At 33.1% G+C, this 9,653-nt stretch overlaps 1 pseudogene; it reads left to right on the top strand.

Moving 5' to 3' along the window:
• The first annotated feature begins 7,976 nt into the window (after nt 1–7,976).
• LOC123661963 lies at nt 7,977–8,093 on the top strand (annotated as a pseudogene).
• Nucleotides 8,094–9,653: the final 1,560 nt, after the last annotated feature.

Below are 9,653 nucleotides of genomic sequence, written 5' to 3'. Positions count from 1 at the left end.
CCCTTTAATGATCTCGGGATCGTGAAGAAGGCTGAAGCACTATGTTATTTACTACATATTTTTTTATTATATCATATTTTGGCTAACGTCAGAAAGCCTAATATGACCAACGACAAATCATTTGTCAAAAGTAGTGTTGTCAGTCGTTAGGCCCTTAGTAGTAACATAGAAATGTTATAAACTTACATATAATGGAGTCGACCCATTAGTTATTCTACGATGTGTTTTGATGATGGCTTTAACCGTATAACTTTCGCTTGTTTCAACCGACTCAGTAGATACAGCACGTGCACCGGAACTGGGTGTCGTAAGTTCGAATCCGGGCGGGCATTGCTGAGAATTTATGCGCCCAAGTTTAATATTTATCTCGTACTTAGGCTGTTAAGGAAACCATAGCAAGTAACCTACTTGGCATAAAGTGAATGAGTTGTGTATTTATTTATGCGTATTAAAACCCCATGGCGAATTTCACTTTAAACTGCCTCCAAATGGAATAAGTTAGAGAGTACTCCGCGGTTTTACTCGCATTAATTTGAGGAAAAACCTAATGAAATATTATATAGCCTTATAGGCTTTATCGGTAAATGAACTCTCGAACATAAAAAGAGTTTTTCAATTTGAACCAGTTATTCCTGAGATTAGTTCGTTCAAATAAAAAATAAAATATTATCATATTACTTTAGAACATAAAACCTTTCGAACCAGACAACGGGGGTCGATTGAAATAGGTTTACGTTGTTATATTGTTATTGCGTTGACAACTATTTCCACCCCTTATCTTATTTATTACATCATCATATTCATCATCAAACATCTTATTTATTTCGATGAAATACAAATGTTATTTTTAACAAAGATCGTGTATTTAATATGTAGAATTACCTATACATAAGCAGTTTAGCAGAGCAGCAATGATAAAGCCTAATTAATTATACTGCACCTAGTCTCCATACTATGATCATGTAAACTTTTCTTTTGCGAAACCTCGATACTAAATTATTGTGAAAATGAATAATTACTAGCAATACCCAGGCGAATAATTCGCACTAAGTAAAAAAAAAATTCAGACCGTCAATCATGTTGACGTTGTTTCAAAATTAAAACCGTCATATACCTACATGATTTTAATAATTAATTAATTTATAAAAACAAAAATAATATTTTTTTGTTGTGGATAGCGGTAGAGCAAGCAATTATGTATAAAATGATATATAATAATTTATGTGGAGTAATTGTCAGGTTTTTTTTCTAATGAGGGTGGCAAACATCTTAACCTTAGCGTATTTATACATATTGGCTAGGAGAGTAAAGGAAATGTCAAGAGATATAAAACAGTAAAATAATAAAACCAAGGCCTATATTAAAACTTAACATACAAAACAAAAAGCATGCGTCATACAACACACTAACTTTGTATGAACGTTGTACAAATTCACCAGACCCAAGCAATTTAATCATAGAGCAACACCATACCGACCCTTATTCAATTGTCCCTTCATTTGCTTAGATACAACACAAATATGTGCGTATAAGGGTTTTGTACTGTATTACACATAATATATACACGAATTCGGGATATTAAATGGAACCAAAAAGGTCAAAACATAGATTTTAATTACAAATAAAATAAAAACTAAATTAAACTCATTAAAAAAAATTATAATCGTTTACCGGTCTAGACCTTGGAATAGCAGCGCTAAACTTATCCAAGAAGAATGAACTCCACGACTCGTTGCCTTTACTGATGACAAGAATTTGGTTACTTTTTTGTAGATGATCGGAAATGCGATACAACAAGAAAAATTATTTTCTTTTTTCACCGACTTCAAAAAAGGAGGAAGTTACTCAATTCGACCGTATATTTTTTTATATATGTTCGGGGATAAGTTCATCGTTTATGAACCGATTTTGATAATTCCTTTTTTGTTGGAAAGGAGATATTCCAAGTGTGGTACTATGAAGGAAACCAGGATCTGATGATGGAATCCCAGGTAACAGCCATGTGATATTATTTAATATTAATAATTTTATACATATTTTTATTGAGATAAGGAACAGTAGACATATTATATGTTACTAGTCATTTTGGGGTAGCTCAAGGGGAAGTATCTCAACATCATAGAAGATCACAGCCAAATAATACTGCACTCAAATAGTTACACAATTTAACGATAAGTTTTTATCGCACTACCACAACCATTTTTACAAAACTTATTTATTTTTAACCGACTTCCAAAAATGGAGGAGGTTCTTATTCGACTGTATTTTTTTTTTTTTATTATGTATGTTACATCAGAACTTTTGACTGGGTGGAGCGATTTCGACAAATTTTCTTTTAATCGAAAGGTGGTGTGTGCCAATTGGTTCCATTTAAATTTATTTGAGATCTAACAACTACTTTTCGAGCTATATCTAATAATGCGTTTTACTTGACGCTTTTTTCGTCGACCTACGTTGTATTATACCGCATAACTTTCTACTGGATGTACCGATTTTAATAATTCTTTTTTTGTTGGAAAAGAGATATCTCAAGTTTAATACCATGATAAGAAAACCAGGATCTGATAATGGGATCCCAGAGAAATTGATGGAAATTTTTGAAAATCCACAATAACTTTTTACTGGGTATATCGATTTTAATAATTTTTAATTTAATCGAAAGCTGATGTTTGTCATGTGGTCACATAAATTTCATTGAGATCTGATAACTACTTTTTGAGTAATCTTTGATAACGCGCAGTTACTTGAGTATTTTTTCGTCGATCTACGTTGTATTACTCGTCGATGTAATTGAAGTCGGTTTTTTTTTCGTTTGCGAGCAAACACAATTATTTCGTACACTATTTGACATATTTTTCTAAGTTATATTTTTTAAGGTCGCGGTCATGTGGTCATAAGGTGTCCCCAAAGCCCAAGAGAAGCTAGCCCAGCCCAAAGAAAAAAAACTAGACAACCATGGCGGCGTTTAACGTGTTAATAAAAGAAAAGCCAATTTCAAAAATAGGTCATTAATACTAAAAATAATTATGTGAAGATTAATAACACCATAATAAATAGTAACCATTAAATATCTAATCATACATATTTGGGCAAGGTTTCATACAAACCGGCTTTTCGTCCAATATGAATCGTTATTACACGTTAATAAAGTATTGTTAACTCGAAATAACATTTATTATTTAGTATTATGTGAGCAACAAGTTCAATGAAATAAGATTTGTAATATTATTATTGTATTCAAAGACCCTATAAAAGGGAATCGAGCGGCGACGACGCGTTCTCCGTTTATAATTTGCGCCTAATACTTTAGTTCATGATTTAAAATTATTTATTAATACTAGTTCGAATTTCGACCACAATTAAAAATTGAAATTAAAGAGAACCAAAAAATTGATAATGAAAATAAAGAAGCTCTTTTTTTTCAAATTTTTCAATTTGACTATAGACTGACAACAAAAAAAGTTATAATATGCATGTCGATGAAATCGATGTCGACTCACACTGAACATTGTAGTAAGTAGTATTTATAACGACTAGTGGTCGCAAATTCGATCCTAATTCATTTAAATTATAAAATTGAATATTATTAAGAATTTGCGTCGAAGACTATACTTCTGTAATAATAAACAAAAGAGTATATATGCGTGTATGTGTCAAATACACGGTAGTGTGTATAATGTTTGTTTTATTGATTTAATATATTTTATGTACTATTAAAAAAAACTAACATTCTGCACTCCTTCTGTATATAATCTACAAGTGTACGAAATTTCATACTCCTCCGTCCGCGAAATTTTCATAAAAAGGTGTACAAAGTTTTTGCTTCACATATATTAATATGAAGATTAGATGGTAAATGGTTAGCATAGTCTATAGACGCAATACCAAAATGACCACAAGCTGCTTGCGTTGCTGACCTTGTCAGATTTAGGTTCTTCCCCTGACGGGCTGTTTCGGGATACTAGTATTTCCTATGGTGGCCTACCACAATGAAAAAATAAATAAATAAAAGAACTATGTGCACCTGTTATTATTATATAGTTATAGAGAATTTCTAAGAAACAACATATAAGCAAAAATATAAAGTGTTCTCCTGAAAATAGAAGCCTTAGGAAAAGGGGAAATTGTTTTCCGACGGAATTCAATGAGGATAACGTATGTCATGTCACTTTTTTATCAACGCAGTATACAAATTGTATTATATTTAAATAATGTTATAAACACTATTTTTGGAAGTGCTATGTGTCACGTTTATATAGTAACTAGCTGAATACTGCGGTTTTACACGCATTTATTTGAGAACCAAATGTAATAAGATGTTATTGACCCTTATAGTCTTTCTCGGTGAATAGGCTATAAAAACGAAAATAAATTTTCAATCCGAACCCGTAGTCCCTAAAATTAGAAACTTCAAACAAACAAACTATTCAGCTTTATAATATTACTTTTAATTATATCATTGTTCAGAAACAAATAAAAAATTGAGTTTTTAAACAATTTAGATTGACACGTAATAAATTGAGAACATCAACTTAAATTAATAAAATACGCATAATTAGGAATTACTTAAAATTGTTTTCCCAATCTCGCTTAAAATTAAATGCGATGGCATGACAACACCTTTTGGATATAACGAAGTCGAATTATCGTCTTGATTATCCTTCTTGATACTCGTATGTGATTGTACGTATAAGCCTGATTTGACCATATAACAAATTGTCCGGTAATATTCTAAACCAGCCTTCTTGCTTATTATCTAGAACCCTGAATTAAAAGAACATTAGCTTGCTTTTAAGATATATTTTTCCTTATATATTTATTTTACTAAAATTTTAAATTTGACATTGTTAAAAACTATTAAAGAAAGTACTAGATAATATTTGAGCTTAAAAAGTGAAAAAATCGGACCGATGATCTACGTAAGATTGCCGATGTCGCGAACTTGGGGAGCCTTATATCAAGCAATGGACTGCAATAGGCTGAACTGACTGAAAGTGAAAAAATTGCTACCATAGTACTGGTTTTTTGGAGCAGTCGTACCTAAGTCTAAAGCTATGCATGTAACTGTACATATTAAGTAAAAAACAAAAACAAAATTAGCCTTTAACAGTCCACTGCTGGACATAGACCTCTCCTAATGTTCGGCACTCCATCCGGTCCTGCACCCAATGAACACATATAGTCCGTTAGATAACCCAAATACGAGGAAAAATGTAGGAATATTTTGTTTGCGATAAATCATTTATCCAAATCAAATGGACTAAACAAATAGAACGAGGACGAACTCTATCGTACAAATATATTGCGTGGTTTTATTTGCTATTCATTACTATTTATAGGAAAAACGATTTTCTTTATACAGTTCTATATATTTGTCTGTATATCGTAGATAAGTCTGAGAACAAATTGTGTATTTAGGAAAGTATTACGTTACCATTTTATCCTATTAAAGAATACCTATAATAAAGAGAATATATAGAATTACCATTCTGCCTCCCGACTAAAAAAAAGGTTAGGCTCAACCAGATCATGTATCTGGACCGGATCAGGATAGAATGAGACATGCCAGATACGGCAAGCTCTATCAGGACCAGGTCTGGTCCAGACAAGGATAGCCTAATGTGAAATATAATCAAATATGGTAAGGCATACTGGATCAGGACCCGGTCCGGTCCAGATAAGGACAGCCTGATGTAAAATATAATCAAGTATGGTAAGGCATACTGGATCAGGACCCGGTCCGGTCCAGATCAGGATAGCCTAATGTTAAACATTATATAACTACGCGAACTGAGCCTGAATCGCGCTATCAATGTTTTTAAGTGCACTTAGTATATAGTCAGTTATTAGGATAGTCTAGCAGGGAGTCCATTTCTACACAGTGGAGCAGTCGTAAGTTATAGGAAGTAGTTAATTATTAGATGTTAATAAATAAAATTTAATTAATAACAATAGTCAATTCATAACATAAAAATAAATAAAAATAATTGACATTTAAAGTAAAAACATAAATAAATAATACATTGGTAAAAATAAACGGAAATAAATAATGTTGAGTAGCATATTTATAATATCAATTCGCTTTTTTTTTATTAAGCAATTTTTTCTAGAATATACATTCGTGTTTTTTAAAAGGACCGGATCGAACCGGCTGATCAGGATGAGCTGACAGGAGGCTGATGAGGATAGATTTCCTGATCAGGTCCAGACAAATCTGCGTTACATACCTTATCCAGTCCAGATCAGGCATGCCCGGTCCGGTCCTTCTAAGGAACAAGAAAAAACTTCTACTCGGGCTGTAGGTGAAGAGTCGGAGCTCATTTGACCAGGATGCTCCACTGTGAGTTGGCGTTTATGTGTAGTAACAACTGCTACCAGGTGTATATCATAACAACGGGGACTGACAGCTTAACGTGCTCTCCGAGACGTGTATAGACTTTGTGTTCCTAAATAACATATATGAAAAAGTGTACTTTGAATATGCTTGTTCTCAGTGGCGTACCGGGGAGGGGGATAACGGAGGGCATAATGTCCCGAGCGCTATTCACAAATGGGCGCCAAATAGTCCGCAAAATAAAAAAATGCTGGAGGGGGGGGGGGGGGGGGTTGGCTAAAAAAGGTATTGTGCTCCGGGCGCGAGTTAAGCTCGCTACGCCACTGGTTGTTCTTTTGACAAGTTTTCTTTTCTCTGAATATTAATTAGGACAAGTTCCTTTGGTTTAGTTCAGGTGAAGTTTTATTAAGTTATAATGTGGTTTTTCGTTTCTTATTGACGTTTACGAAACTTCAGAAGATCAAAAATTTAATACTGCTACAGAGTGGTGTGCTGGGTTAGACAATGCGGTTGTGATGTTTCTTGTGTTACTAAGCGTAGTAATCTCTGCAACACAAGCTTCTTGTGTTAATAGTCAAGAAATCGTTCAACATTTGTGACAATTGTTCGGATAGACCATATTAATGTTTGTCGTAATCTGTGCGTTTGTGCTTGTTTTGTGTATGTATCCAGATCACAACAAAAGATTACATTCTACTAAGGGCTGTTAATGGTAAGCCGTTTATATGATAACTAGATGTGCCCCGTATTTTCACACGCGTTAATTTAAGAAAAAAACAGATGAACTAAAATGTTATGTAGCCTATAGTATTCCTCGATAAATGGGCTATCTAACAGTGTAGTTGCTTAGATTAGCGCGTTTAAGCAAACAAACAAACTTTTCAGCTTTATAATATTAGTATGGATTCACATTGTTTTAGTATTATTAAACATTTTCACTAAATAAAATAGCCAGAAATGTCTAGAAGTCAGGTAGCGCATTGGTCAGGAAGTAATACAAAAGTTTCAGCTAAACGGAACTCCCCTCAGGTATTGACGACTGAAACTTCGGCGTTCATTAGACGCTTTGTAGTTCAAAACTCCGACAGTACTTAAGTATATTTAGTTGAGCCGTTTTACTTCCGCTAAGCGTGGGTATTTGTTAGGTGACTTGTTATTGGATACAATTGAAATATTATTTTAAAATTGTTTCTGATAACATTATAGTTTGATTTATTATTGTGGTATTGAATATTAACAATGACTATATCGTTCGAAGTATAAAATAGGTGAGTCTTAATTTTAAAGGTCTCTGAGTCAAATCCACAATAAGTTGGTTTATTGATTACATCCTGCACGGTGTTTAAGGTAAAAGCCATTGACCTTAATGTCTAAAAAGTTCTTAGGCGTATATATTTTACTTAAATAAATGTGAACAAAAGAATATTTACAGAATTTATGACGTGGCAGCGTTACACCCATATATTAACCTACATTTAAATTTTAACGTATGAACTAAGCTTAGAGTGTAGTCGACCTTGTTACGTACCAAATGGAATTTACCTTTATTTTTTATTTTTTTTTTGGAGTGAAACTTCTTCAGGCGTATGAGGGGCAAAATTATTATGGATCAAACACGTCACGGCGTCACGAGTCACTAATTTTAAACGTCCATACCACGTTGAATACACCGTTTCTCGTCCGATCACCGAAGTTAAGCAACATCGGGCGAGGTCAGCACTTGGATGGGTGACCGCCTGGGAACTCAGTGACGTTGACTTTTTGTTTTTTTTTCAAAAATTGATTGTACCTGTTGCGCTGGCTGTTGCGGGTTCGATCCCCGCACATGACAAACATTTGTATTGGCCATACCGGTGTTTGCCGTGGTCTGGGTGTTTGTGCAGTCCTTGTGGTTCTCCCCACCGTGCCTCGGAGAGCACGTTAAGCCGTCGGTCCCGGTTGTTATCATGTACACCTGATAGCGATCGTTACTCATAGTAGGGAATATATCCGCCAACCCGCATTGGAGTAGTGTGTTGGATTAAGCTCTGATCCTTCTCCTACATGGGGAAAGAGGCCTATGCCCAGTAGTGGGATATTAGGCTGAAGCGTTGCGGAAGAAGTTTCACTTCCGACATGTGTACTTTGTACGCAAGCATTTTTTTTAATTTTCCAGAAGGCTAAGAAAATATTAAATAATGATCTTAATTAGTTCTAAAACAATAATTCAATATATTACTTATACTTACAACATTTTAACATCTGTAAACAAGTTATATAATGTAAAGATCAAGTGCTGCGATATGTAAGACACATGTTAAGATTATAAATCCTAAACAGCGCATTTATAGGTTTAAGTTCAGTACGAACTAGAACCCTTAGTTCAATGATATTTATGTATTGAATCAATGAAATATAGATTAATGTAAACCAAGAATCACAAGTATCAAAGGTACCGATATACAGATGGTAAAACGCTTAGTATATAGGTACAAACGGTGGTCTAATCGCTAACAGAGCGATCGTTTCCAGGCAACCAGATTGGCAAAGGAGATTATAACGTATTATAAATGCTTAACAAGGGTGTACATATAATTGACATAAAAAAGGAAAGCGTTATGATACACAATACAGAATAACAAAAATTCATTAATGAAATTGAATCAAATGTATTTGTCCAGATATCACAGCTCATTAAAGACGTTATGACAGATAATCTGTTTATAAATGAAGGTTACTTTACATATATCTTAGAAAGGTTTAAATGTAAATTAAGGAGGGTTAAATTACAAAGAATTTAAATAAACATAATATAAATTAATTATTAAAGTAATAGAGCAAAACTTTTGACTTTTGATTATCCCGTTGGTGCAGTTTGTCAACCCTGCTTTCTGCTCCAGGGGTTGTGGGTTCAATTTCCATCCAGAGTCTGGGTGTAAAATATATATTTATTTTTTATATGTATTATTTATATGTATATAATGTTTTATTTTATTTTATTTTTGTATATTATGAACAGTAAAACAATGATTGTGTTGCTCTGAAAAGAGAAGTTTTTTATTTTAGCATATAAACTAATTTTACAAAATATTATTTATTATTAAATTATTTGAAAAATAACCTGAAAAGAGAAATAACATTTAAAGCTATTGCTTTATCAGTTCTTTATAATAACTATTATTTAAATATTTACAGTTACAATATAATTCTCACAATCGTTTAATATGAAAAAACAGCTCCATAGCAACCAATTCGCAGATCAAATATCCATCAAAGAACAATTACAAAATAAACTAATAACTTAAATGAAGTGTCACGCACTTTGTTTACATCTCCCCCC

The sequence above is a fragment of the Melitaea cinxia genome, chromosome 17, assembly GCF_905220565.1.
Source record: "Melitaea cinxia chromosome 17, ilMelCinx1.1, whole genome shotgun sequence".
Taxonomy (NCBI): Eukaryota; Metazoa; Arthropoda; class Insecta; order Lepidoptera; family Nymphalidae; genus Melitaea; species Melitaea cinxia.
The sequence above is the reverse complement of the archived record's forward strand: the minus strand, read 5'-3'. Positions and strand labels throughout refer to the sequence as shown.